Consider the following 12,475-nt stretch of genomic DNA (forward strand, 5'->3'; position numbering starts at 1 on the left):
TTAGCTTTATCTTCCAAATTTAAATGCCTGCATCACAGATATAAAGATAAATGAAAGGAAAAAAAAGAATAGATCTTTAATCTTTTCTAACACTATATCTATCAGTCTAGAAACTTGAGCAACTCCCAATGGACCAATTAATCACCTATAATCATAATCTTTATTACGTTTGTTGACCAGCACAAGTTGTAAAACAGTAATACTATACAATAAATGCAATATAAAGAAAGTGTTGCAGTATTACGGGGATTAAAACTGATGTAGCAATAAGACTGAGAAGGAGGGAATCTAAAAAAACAAAATTTTAAAGCATGATATAAAGCACAAACAGAATAGGTAAAATGCATGTAAGCTAAAAAGGACTCAGCCAAACACTTTGTTTCAGTCAAAAAGCAGTATAAAGTCAGAACAAGATATAAAGATAAATGAAAGGAAAAAAAGAATAGATCTTAAGTCTGAATCTATTAATCATTTCTAACACTATATCTATCTATCAGTCCAGAAACTTGAGCAACTCCCAATGGACCAACTAATCACCTAGTGACTCAAGTAATCTGATAAAAGGGATTGAAGAGAAAAGCCAATATTACTAAAATAAAAAAGCCAAAATTACTAAAATAAAATAAAATGTTACAGTTATTTTAGGTACAAAAACCATGTATATCCACAGTTTTCTGTATTCTGTTAGAGTTTCCTGTCAGAAAAACATTTCAGATCTTTAATGTATGTTAATAATAGGATTGTTCCCAAGGACAAAAATACTTCTGTGGTGATGGAACTAGAACTAATGCCGTTACTTCCAAAGGTATCAAAAAGATCTGCATACAACAAAAATTATGTTTCTAAGGATGCTTTCCCCAATATTGTTTCTCTGTGAAAGATCTTCAAAAAATATGCAGTTGGTTTACCTTCAACCAGTTCCTATCTTAGTAGGTCTGTAAGATTTCAGAGAATTCAAATCAACTTAACAAGCCCCATAAAGTAGACTTTCTCCATAGCTTTAATATGCTTTTAATATTTGCAAACCAAAAATGGCAAAGTATTAATATTCTTACTTAAACACATTTCTTCCTTAAAAAAGAATTAAAAGGATTACAAAGCTATTTAAATTTTTAGGAACATCTTAAGCAGTCCAAACATCAGATTGGGTCATAGTCATTATTGCAAAATAGATCTCCCTAAATAAAAGTAAAATGGTAGCTATTTTACCCTCAGGAATATAAGGAATAAAAACTATACTAAATTCCCTGAACATTAAAAGGTAAGTCCATGAATAATATGTCATCAGGTATTCAAAAGAAAGGTCACTGTATTAAAAATACTTATTGCATTATTATCAAACGGAACAACCATGGTAGAGTCCCTAAATTAATTGCCAATCAATAAAAAGGAAAAAGAAAGAAACATCAACAGACAGATAACTTATTTGGTCTTGGTTTCGAAACTAAACCATGTAATCAAGACACAGCCATGACAACAGGCAGAACAATGAAAGCTGGAAAATCAAATGTATCCATACAATGGTAAGAAAGGAGATCACACCATAATAGTAAGGTCTAAGATAAAGAATATGAAACACTTCAAAAATTTGCATGTCATCCTTGCAGAGGGGCCATGTTAAACTCCTCCATATCTCTGTATCTTTTTTGTATCAATCCAATTTTAGTCCAGAAAATATAGTTCTCCACATTACAATATGTCCCCAATAAAAAGATAAATCCAAATAATTGTCCAAGTTTAAAAAGATTTTTCAACTCAAAAAGAAAAATAGTAATTTTCAAAAGTGATATTGGTAAGGTATCCCAGTTACAATAGAATCAATTTAATGGGAACTGATAACAGTGTAATCACCACATGTGGCAAAATGTTGACATTACAACCTGCAAGAAGTTCCATCTATGTTCAAAGTAAAGGAGGAAAAAAACAAGAGAACCATGGAGGGGGGAAGAGTAAAGACAGCAATCACAAGATCCAGTGAGACAATGAGATCCTGCGCCCAGAAAATGTCCAAACTCTTTACGATGAGATCCTTCCGATTTAGTACAAAGAGTTTATCGTTGTGAATAATCTCACCTAATTCTGTACTGCTTCCACCTTCATAAATGCTGTGCTATCATATTCGTGGCTTTTAAAAGCATACATCATTATTTTCAGGAGAATATGATTAAATTTAATGATTAAAAGGAAGGCTGTGGGCCCATGCTCATATATTTTAAGCACCTAGCAACTAGGGAAGTGCAGTTTGATTCATGCATGAATCGATTTGTAACACATCGGTAATGATTCACAGATGCAACTGCAAATTGAATTGCTCCTTAATTGAAGGGGCTGATTAGAGGTCAAATTGAATCAGCCATGATTTGCTGCAGATCGATTCATTTTAATGTGATTGGTCATCTTGGTGGGCTTTCCCCCCTTGCTGATTGGTTTTCTGGCAATGGCTTCCAATTGGCTTGAGAGCTTCAACAACCTTGCTGGCTTGTTGTCATTCAAATCAAGTGCTGGCATGGGCAACTGTGCTCTCATTGGCTGGGAGGAGGGAGGGTTAACACTTTTGGAGGGAATTTCAAAATGTACTCAAAGTGACTAGGAGGAAGAGAGAGAGAGACCTTTTGAAGAAGAGGATATATGAGGAAGGAAGGAAGGAAGGTTTTATTTTGTAGTTTTCTTTTCTAAGCACTGAATATATTATAGTTACCTATTGCTGCTATAAATATCTGATTTTGCTGGATCTCAGATTGACAAAGGCAAAACAAAGGAACACAGAAAGCTGCCATATACAGAGTCAGACCATAGATCCATCTGGCTCAAGATTATCTGCACAGACTTGGCAGCTGCTTCTCCAAGTTTTCAGGCAGGAATCTCTTTCAGCCCTATCTCGGAGATGCCAGGGAGGGAACTTGGAACCTAGATGCCCTTCCCAGAGCAGTTCCATCCCTTAAGGGGAAAATCTCACAGTGCTCAAACATCTAGAAGCCATTTCCTACCCAATTACTCATCATGAGAATGGCCCTAATGAAGAATCAATTAGTAAGGATTTGGGCTGGGAATGTGTGAGAGTTGCCCCTGCTCACCTTAGGGGACAATTCATGCTCGCTACAAGACCAGCTCTTCTTCCAGCAACTTGTGTGCCTTCCTTCCTTGAGTTGTGGATTGGTCTGTTTGTGATACAATGTTGTGGTGAGTAATGGACAGTGGTAGCTAATCTCTCTCTCGCTCTCTCTCTTCTCTCTCTCTCTGTCTCTGTAATATTTCTTGGTGGTTGCTGTGAGATGAAATCCATGTCTGGCCTTGAGAGTAACTTGTGCTTCACTCACTATTCTGGTCTGCTCTGCAAACTGCATTCTGCATTGCAAGGTGTACTCCTTGCAAAGAGTACTCACAGTCAAAATGTGGCTGAAGAAGTTGCTGTAGTAGAGCTTATGGCTATGCTTGCTGTTGTTTTTCAAGGCAAAATGTATGCACTCTGTTTGGCTCTTAGGGAATAATGGGGAACTTGAATCACCTTATTGTTACTCACGGGTAGCTACAAGGCACATTGAAGTGGGTTTGGTGATACAGAATGATGGTTATACCTACCACCCAACCCACAAAAGAAGTGTGGGGGTTTTAACTGTAAAAAACCAAAAGCCCCATTGAAACCTAGGGTATTTAGGAGGTAGTTTATTTTAATTGCCAGTTTGCCAATTTCTTTTGTGGGTTGGGTGGTAGGTAGTATCCCTCATGCCCTACCACCCAAACCACTTTGGTGCGCTGATGACCTACCCATGAAGAATAATGGGGTGATTTGAGCTCCCCATTGTTCACCATGGACGAATCACAAAATATTCATGAATTTTCAATTTGACTCATCAAAACACCTGGCAATGGCCAATCAGTTCAATGAATCAATTTGTTTTTGTGTGATTCAAATCAAGGTTGAATTAAATTGCAAAACAATGATTCATGCACATCCCTACATAGCGCTCTCTGACCCAGCAGCTATATCCAGGTTTTTAATGATGTAGGAGGGAAAACCCTCAAGTCCAGATGCTGCTTAGCACAGGATCACTGCTGTCACCTCCTTCTGTTTGTAGTGCATGCACGAACATAAAAGAGAAGTACACACAGCTCCCATATTTGGGTAGAAGGCATCTCCTACCCAATTAATTATCATGAGAACAGCCCTAAAGAAGAAGCAATTAGTGAGGATTGGGGCTGGGAATGTGTGAGGGTTGCCCCACCTTTAGGCATCTTTGATTTCTTCACACAGATCTGTTTTGACAGGAGCTGAAACAAAAATCACACTTCTTCAACAGGTTCATCATGTGATAGAATGGAGGATAGCATCTCTTTGGGTGCCATGGGAGAGAAAATATCTTACACAATATTAATGCTGAAATAATAGTTTTTATTGTTGTTGAACTAGTTCTTAAAGCATATTGGTTTCAAGTATTGTAAATAGGCATAGTGGTTTAAGGGTTTTGTCATAATTTACAGATTTGTTGATAGGCCTTGGGCCTGATCCAGAAAGGCTCTTCTTATATTCTTATGGATTGCTTTGCTTTCTCTGTTTAATATTTCTGTTTGTACAGGGTTAACCCAAGAACTGAGTGAGGCGGAATTCTGCAAATTCATAGGAGGCTTCTGTTTTGCTATGGGACTTGGTGGTTGTAAATCTAAGAAGTACATTTATGGAAATTGTGATTCTTGGCGTCTTTGCTGTGTATAGTAAGTGTCATGGATAAATTCATTGATACGGTTTTACCATTCCTCATCACTTCATCTATGACTGAATAGATGAAGTGATCCATCCACAACTGAACTGATAGACTTTTATTTCCATGTAAGTGGGAATAAAATTGAACCCTAGGGATGGGGGTGGAGGTTAGTGATTGATGTATGGCCCATATACCTATCTTTTCGGGCCACAAGGAAGTGTATGGGGTGGTTAACTGCTTTTTCTGTGTACATATTTCCTGATTTCACACCTCTCATCAAATTTGCCTCATAAGAGAAACTCATAGAGCTACGCATATTTTATTGGGCTGGTTCTCATGATCAATGTGATGTGAGGTTAAAGGGAATCTAGAGATTTCTGCAGCATGCCGGCTCCTGATTCCCAGTCATGAGAATTTGTGACTTTTCCAGTGCCAACCTGGCATTAAACCCACATTAGAGACCAAAGATCTCAGGTGGGCTTGCCGATGTGGGTTAAATGTCAGGTTGGCTAGGGGAGAGGGGGCCTGTGTTTGCCCATCTCTCCAGAAGCCCCTGGAGTGAGGGAGATGAAGAAAATAGGGAGGTGTGGATCTGGGGGGCCCTGGTTCTTTGAACCCACCCACTCAATTAGCCCTATTAGCTGCCTAGTGTGCCACTGCCTACACCACTATTAGCTGCCTAGTGCACCACTCCTTGGAGACACATCAACTTTCGTTTCTATATCTAAATAATCCATTTTAATTGCTATTTTGGAAAAACGTTGGAATAAGTATATCAAGGTCTCCATGATAAGTTTAGGCATTTTTAAAGAAGTGTCCTTGTCAGCTCCAGATAAAGTTGTTTCCCTTAAAGGGCTAGAGAGTTAATTTGCTGAGTCATCCATAGGTTGTGATAAAAAATCCTTCACACCATTTAAGTTGGAATGGGAGTCGGATAATTTAGTACAGACACAATTCAGTTCTTGACAAGCCCTCATTGTACTCCTCCTCTGACCCTCAACTGACTTATCAGGGTTATATGCTGCCCTGACATTCACTGCATTTTCTACATTCAAAGTACTTACAAACTGAGATGGTAAGTAGAAGGAGACTATCTTTGCTTCTGCAGCAGTGTCGTCTCTTTTAGAAGATTTATGAGCTCTGCCAGAGTCTTGTATAATTTTCTCCAAAAGCTTGGCTTTTTGAATTGTGTAATTGGCTTCTTAGGTTGTTTCCTCCCCATTACTGCCAATCTGCAATCTGATAGTACTCCTTCGAAACTCTCCTTGCGTCCCTTACAAAAACTACCAAGTTGGAGAGGGCTTATCTTGAAAGGGTCCTTCAATGACATAAACATCCAGAAAAGAGAAGGAGAAGTCTGTTAGTAAATTAAAAAGTTAAAAGGGAAAAAACTAAAGGGAAAAACCTACAGAATGGAGGAACTCAGGAAAGGACAACCTGCTACCATTAAAGCTAAGCTCCTCCTCCTGGAGACACATCAACAGTGACAGAAGATAGCACTGCCAAGGACTCTCCGTCTCCCTTTGTCTCCATCCCCGAAGTACTGCACACAGTGGTGTAAGAAGGCAATAGGTAATATAGCCCCCTGCTCCCCAAGGAGCCAGCACATTCTACAACCTGAAATTAACAGCCTTCCTTGTTTATGGTACCCGGGCCCTCAATAAAGAGCTAGTCCCAGAAGCTGCACTCCCTCTCTTGAAGATGCATCGCCTGCCTCTCATCATTCCTTTCCAAAGAGGAATGGCCCCAGACTGGATTCCCAAGTTACAGTAGCATCTTTTCAACTCTAAAGTGTGAGAGCTTTGGCCCCATAAAAAGTGGGGAATACTCTCCCACTGTATCCTCAAACCAGAGCAGGTTAGTCATTCGCCATCCATCCATGTGGACTGGTCATTCAACCTCACAAATGAGCGGACTTCTCAGCACAAATTAAAGCAAGGTCTTCTCAGTTGGGGGGAGGGCACCAAAGTCAAATGTCATCTTGGGCACCCTGAGGGTTGCACCTTTTAATATAAACAGCAGGGAAGCCTTGGGGATGAGACCTTTGGGAAGAGTACCTGACATCCTGACTAAAATTACTCAAGGATATCCCATAGGAATTACAAGGACACGTGAGTCATGTCAGGATGTCAGCCAGTGCCTTGCATTGGGTGTTGAGGATTCAAAAACAAACTGTGGCTTTCTTTACAGTCCAGTTTATTCAAGGTGATGGAGCCCCAGAATCCTTCTGAATTGGAAGATTGTTCTTGGTCTTCAACAAACACCTGATCCTCCTACAGTGCTAGCTGTGTGGTCCATTTGCTCCTGCTCTAAAAATCTACTCTTCCAAAAAGAACCTGTTTGCACTTTTTGTTTCTAACTCAGCTAATAAAAACACATTACAATAAGTTTGTTTTGCTGATCCTGTCTTGAATCTTGGGAGCCATGTCAACATGTTTGGTGTGCACCTAAAGCAGACCCATAAAAATATAAAATGTAAATGAGTTGAAGACTGGGAATATGCACAACACACATGAAGCCTCTCCAGACAGAGAGGATTGATGGAGTTCCTTCTTGAGTATAACCTCAGCAGTAGAGATGTGCACAAAATTTGATGCTACGGTTTTTGAATAACAGGAAGGAATGACTCCTTTCCATTTTGATCCATGGTTTGTGGTTTGTTTTGTACTTGCCTTGTTCTGTGTCCACTCCAAGCTCTGTTAACGGTTAAAAATGGAACAACCTCTGAGAGGCAGGTCTGAGGAAAGGTTGTCAGCTGCCGAGTTTTGGAGGGAAAGTTATGAACTATTTCTATTGGTTGTCTCCAGGCAGAGAAGGAAAGAAGGTTCTAGCTACCTAAGGGAACAAACGTTCTCATTTGGTTGAGTGCATTGCATAAAGTACTGCGAGGCACTCTGTGTGCCCTTGAGGATGGTTTAGAAGACTCAGACTGTTGCTGAAGCTGCTAAGAGGGTCATGGCCACAAGTTGCTTCATGGGTGTCACAGCCTTCCTGTGGTAGCTTCACTGGTTATCAGTCCACTTCCAGGCTAAATTCACGGTGTTGTTCTTGACCTTAGGCTGGGATACCTGTCAGACTGTATACACCCAAATGAACCTGCCAGGACCCTCTGTTTGCCATCTCAAACCCTCCTCATGACCCCACCACTTACAGAGCTCTGCCTGGTGGGGACTAGAGACTGGGCCTTTTCAGTTGTGGCCCCCTGACTTTGGAATGTTCTCCCAGAAGAGCTTTGCCATTCTTCCCCCCTCAGTGCATTTAAGAAACTGAAGACAGACTTTTTTAGAGAGGCTTTCAAATATTTTATTCAGTGTGTATGTCCAGTAGGTTTCTTATTGTTTAGCTTTTGTGGATAACCTTTATTTCAACTCAAAAAATGTTCATTTTAATTGTTGTTTTACCGTGTGTGTGTGTTGAGCGAGAGAGTGGGGGAGAGTTCTATATTGTATCTGTTTTATTAATATTGTGAGATAAGACCTTACATATGAACATAGGAAACTACCTTTATACCAAGTGAGACAACTGGCCCATCAAACAGAGCCTGATTATATTCAAACCAGTTCATAGAGGCTGAAAGGCTCAAGCCTCCATTTTAGGTGCTGGTGGCCGTTTTGTGACTGTTCTGTAACTTGCTGTGATTTGTTGAGCTCCTGCTTCCCTGACTGGCCAGATGTGTCTGGCCCGCTGGCAGGCTTTGCAGTGGTGCCAGTCCTGGATAACTGGCATCCTATTGGCCCTGAGAAGATCTGACCGGATGGAATGTAACTGGATGGGAGAGGCGGGTATGTAGGTAGACAGGCGCCAAGGCCCACAAGGCTTTGAAGGTCAAAACCAGAACCTTAAATTGAACTCAGTAGCGAATAGGCAACCAGTGCAATGACTGGTTATACATAAAATACATAGTAAAGAAACTTTAGTTAGTCCAAACTGTGGCAGCCAGATTGGTCTCTGAGGTAACTCATAGTCAGAGATATCACATCATTGCATTGACTGCTGGTATGTTTCTGGGTGAAATAGAAAGTGCTGGTTATCACCTTTAAGAAGGGATGTTCATGAATTGATTTCTGACAATTCAATTTGTACCCAAAAAGTATCACCCCCGATTCCTTATGGGCCCGAAATCCCCCCCCATCACCCTAGCTTTGATTTGTACCCAAATTTTCCAAATCCAAATCTGAATTGATTGGGGCAAAAAAGGAGTTCCTCAGGCAAAAGAGTGCAATGGCTGGTAGTGCCCAATGGGTGGAAGCTACTACCCAATTTTAAATGAAATTGTGCAAAGGGGTAATTTTAAAGGCTTTTTTGGGAAGTCTTTAAGCTTTTTACCATAGGGAATAGTGGGATTTCAGCAGCCTTATAGCTGGACATGGGGGCTCCAGGGTGGCCCAGAGTGGGTTGTGGTGGGTGGTAGTGCCCAATTGGTGCAAGGAAGCTACCACCGATATTTCAAAGAAATTGGGCAAAGGGGTGCTCTAATTTTTGTTTGAAGTTGGCATGTCTTTTTGGCAGATTTGGGGCAGAAAAGGGGTTTTGGGGGGCAGAAGAGTGGGTCAGGTAGTAGTGCCTCAGTGGGTGCCTGCTACTGCTCAGATTTCAAGTAAATTGGTGAAAGGGGTGATTTTAATATTCTTCTGAAGTTTGTGTGTCTTTAAGCTTTTTTCCATAGGGAATAATGGGGAATTTCAGCAGCCCCTAACTGAACTTGGGGAGCACAAGGGTAGCCCAGAGTGGGTTGTGGTGTTGTAGTACACATAGGTTGCCAACCACCCCCAGAAGTGCAAGTCCATTGGGCACTGGGTTTTGTCATTTTCAGTCTCTGAGGTGTTCTGAGAGTTGATTCTCTGGTAGGAAATGAGAGTGAATTGTCTCATTTCCTGCCAGAGAATCTACTCTCAGGAACAAGCTTAAAGATGTGCAAACTTCAGAAAAAAATTGGATGGTAGCTTCCAAACATAGGGTAAGGGTGTGCATGGAACCGCCTGGCCACCACACATGCTCAAAATGCTCAAAACAAAATGACCACCGTGCATGCTCAAATGGCCTATTCAAAGCCTGGCATGCAGCAATGAAAGTCCACAACCCAGCTGTCCTGGTTGACCCAGTTTTTTTTCAAACCCTGGTTCAGTTCAAACCAACTCAGTTTAACCAGTCTGCGTTCAAACTGGCTAGGCCGAAGTTCAAACAGAACTCGTCGGAACCAAGTTGGGGCCATGCTTGTAAAGGGGAATAGTGGAATCCCCTTTACAAGCATTGCCCCAAATTGGTTCCCGAACAGGTTCAATCAAGTTTGATGGCTGAACCAGAGCAGGCCTGGTTTGGACAGAATTGGAACGTTCCGGAGGAGTTCAAATTTCAAATTGGTCTCTGTGGCACGTTATATTGGTCTCTGGACTGGCTGCCCTAAACGCCTTAGGTCCGGGTTACCTTAGACAGCACCTTCTTCTCCATGAGCCTCACTGCATATTAATGACATCTGAGGAGGTCCGTCTCCAGTTACCACCGGCACGTCTGGTGGCAACTCAAAGGCTGCAGCTTCTCCTGGGCTGTGGAAGGCATTTCCTGCAGAAATTTGTAATCTGAATTCATTATTAGCCTTCAGGAGAGCCCTTATGACCTATCTGCATGGCCTGGCCTTCCCGGGTTTTACAATTGTTTATAAACTGCAAATGTTTGGCCTGATTTTCCAGGGCTTTAAAACTGTTTTAAATGTTTTAATTGTCAATTGGTTTTATATTGTTTTTATCGTTTTTGATTTTAACTGTTAATTGGTTTTATATTAAATAAATTTATTTTAATGTTAACCGCCCTGAGCCAGTTTTGGAAGGGCGGTATTGAAATCGAATGAATGAATGAATGATAAAGAAATTTTAAACTAAACTGATCAAACCAATTCCGTGAGCATCCCTAATTCTGTTGCAAGCTTTCTTGAATCTCTACAGGAGTTGCAGTGGCCCATTACATTTATTCTCCTTTCACTAAGTGGTCGCCTTTGCAGCAAGGATGGTGCTAGTCGGAGTCATATTGCTCTGCCTCAACAAATTCTTAACATCTATACACTCAAATCCTGAACAGGATCAGGAGCTTCTGTTTCTGACACCAGGAGAAGATTCACATATTGGAAGTCTACACTAAGAGTACCCTTTCTCCTCACCAGCTATACATTCCTTGACAACCCCTGGGGTTCTGCCAGATGAAATTTGATGTGATTGTCATCATTGAGAGAACATGTTTCTCTCTCCTTTGACTCACTACAAACTAGGGATGTGCGAACCGGTTCGGATCTGAACTGGTTTGGATCTGAAACGGTTCCAGTTCAGCGGTTCGATCCAAACCACCCCCCGGTTTCGTTCGGATTCGAACCGAACCGGAGGTGGTTCATTTTGAACTGCTTCGGACTGGTTTGGACTGGTTCTGACACCTGAAAATTGGTCGGATGGTAGCTGACACCCAGGGGTACCTGTCACCCAAACCCCAAAGCAATCTGACACTCGTACGATTTTTTATTAATTTTTGAAAAACATTGATAATGAGACACCTTGAATCCACTCTAATATGCTTTCATAGAATCCACACTCAATACCTCAGAAACAAGAGAACCCTGTACCCCATGGGTTAGAAACCCATGAGGGTGGTTGGCACCCTATGTGCATTACACCACCACTCACTCTGGGCCACCGCAGCACCCCCCAAGTGCACTTATGGAGCTGCTGAAAGCTCCATTATAACTTATTATGAGGAAAAACCTTAAAGACGTGTAAACTTCAACAATTAACCAAAAATCAGCCCTCTGCCCAAATCCTTTGAAAAAATTCAGGTAGCTTCCCTGCCCCTAACCGGCACTACCACGAACCCCACACCGCTCTAGCCCATCTCTTTCCCCCCAATGTGAAGCGATACACCCTTCATTATATCTAATGGGGGGAAACCTTAACGACACGTAAACTTCAACAATTATCCAAAAATCACCCCTTTGCCCAATTCCTTTCAAATAATTCAGGTAGCTTCCTTGCCCACCCTAGGAACTACCACCCACCACAATCCACTCTATGACACCCCTTTCCCCCCTACGTGAAGCTATACATTTGCTGCAATCCTCATTATTCTCTATGAGGAATTCAAAAATAATTTAACAATTCACCAATAATCAGAGGAGTGTCCGATTGCCTTGGGATTTTTTGGGTGGTAGGCATCCCTATCGTTCTACCACCCACCCTGCTTTTGTGCCCCTAGGTGCTCCACAATAGGGGATATGGACTGGTTCTTGTCCCATTATACTCTATGAGAAAAATAATTAAAAGTATTTCAAATATTCATAAAAAATCATAGGGGTGTCTGATTGCTTCAGGGTTTGCATGGTTGTTGGCACCCATGGGTGCTCCACAATAAGGAATAATGCTCTGGTTCGAATCCCATTATATCCTATGAGAAAAAAAATATTTTTCAATATTTACCCCTGGGTACCAGCTACCCAGCTGGTACCCCTGGGTACCAGCTACCATCCTAGCTACTGTTTGAGATCCGAACCAGTTCTGTTAGAATCCGAACCGGTTCAGATCCGAACTGAAAAAGGGGGTGGTTCGGACAAAACCAAAACCGAACCACCCCCTCCTGGTTCGGACCCGGTTCTGATCCAAACCGAACCGGGCGAACCGGTTTTGTGCGCATCCCTACTACAAACCTGGATGCAGTATCCTGTAAATGAAGTATTCCAGCTTCCTTCTCTCATCTCCAAGGAGAGCATTGGCTTCCTGGGTGAGGCCAATGGTTCATGGCAC

General features: G+C 41.6%; 1 pseudogene; it reads right to left on the minus strand.

Moving 5' to 3' along the window:
* Nucleotides 1–1,564: 1,564 nt before the first annotated feature.
* LOC128341348 (uncharacterized) lies at nt 1,565–1,685 on the minus strand (annotated as a pseudogene).
* Between the last annotated feature and the right edge of the window lie 10,790 nt (nt 1,686–12,475).

Source organism: Hemicordylus capensis, chromosome 1, assembly GCF_027244095.1.
Source record: "Hemicordylus capensis ecotype Gifberg chromosome 1, rHemCap1.1.pri, whole genome shotgun sequence".
Taxonomy (NCBI): Eukaryota; Metazoa; Chordata; class Lepidosauria; order Squamata; family Cordylidae; genus Hemicordylus; species Hemicordylus capensis.